Source organism: Nannospalax galili, unplaced genomic scaffold, assembly GCF_000622305.1.
Source record: "Nannospalax galili isolate Female #2095 unplaced genomic scaffold, S.galili_v1.0 scaffold72, whole genome shotgun sequence".
Lineage (NCBI taxonomy): Eukaryota > Metazoa > Chordata > Mammalia > Rodentia > Spalacidae > Nannospalax > Nannospalax galili.
The window spans coordinates 674,581-675,556 of NW_008336933.1; the positions used below are offsets into that span (position 1 = coordinate 674,581).

Below are 976 nucleotides of genomic sequence, written 5' to 3' on the forward strand. Positions count from 1 at the left end.
TCTGTGAGTTCAAGCCAGCCTGGTCTACATAGTGAGTTCCAGGACAGCTGGGCTACAGGAAGACCCTGTCTCAAAAAGACCCCCCCAAAATTCTATATGTGTGTGTGTGTGTGTGTGTGTGTATTGCCTGCATGTAGGTAAGTGCACCCATGTCATGCAATGTCATGCAGAAGAGGCTGTCGGATCCCCTGGAACTGGAGTTATGGGCAGTTGTTTGCTGCCATGTGGGTGCTGGGATTTAAACTCCAGTCTTCTGCAAGAACAGTGTTCTTAACTGCTGAGCAACCTCTCCAGCCCCGTGTCTTGCTCTTTTAAGGACCAATCACTTGCTAAACCAGATTCACCCTCTCCCCCTGGAACTGGAGTTATGGGCAGTTGTTAGCTGCCATGTGGGTGCTGGGATCTGAACTCCAGTCTTCTCCAAGAACATTCAGTGTTCTTAACTGCTGAGACACCTCTCCAGCCTCATGTCTTGCTCTTTTAAGGACCAATCACTTGCTAAACCAGATTCACCCTCTCCATCCATCTTCACACTCAGTGCCTTCTAAGCTGGATGATAGCCAAATATCTGTTTCTGATCTATCTTTTCTAATTATTAATCTATCTACCTATCTTTTCTAATTATTCTGGTAGTAAATCAAAATTTAAAGACTGGACTCAATCCCTCCCAAAATGTGTGTGCTACATGGTCCTTCACAGATAGATTTGAACTGATAAGTCAAATGAATGTGATCATCTTGATGATTACAAAGGAAGCCCACATGCATGTAAAGAGAAGCAGAATTCCCTTCTTTGCTGCAGATTTTAAAGCAGACGCACTTCTCAAATGGATACGGCACGAACATTGGAAGACCAAGGCCCACTTCTCTTAATGTCTTTGGTCTACACCCTTAGCTGTGCCATCCCTCTCTTCCTCAAGGGGCCTGATGCTTCAGTCTTCGTGGGCCATCTGGTCTCTAGTGCAGCTACTCCACCT

At 45.7% G+C, this 976-nt stretch overlaps 1 protein-coding gene across 10 annotated transcripts in view; it reads right to left on the bottom strand.

Annotated features, from left to right (window-relative positions):
- Phactr1 (phosphatase and actin regulator 1) overlaps window positions 1-976 on the bottom strand; it is a 580,961-nt gene that overhangs the window by 36,161 nt on the left and 543,824 nt on the right. The window lies entirely within an intron of this gene.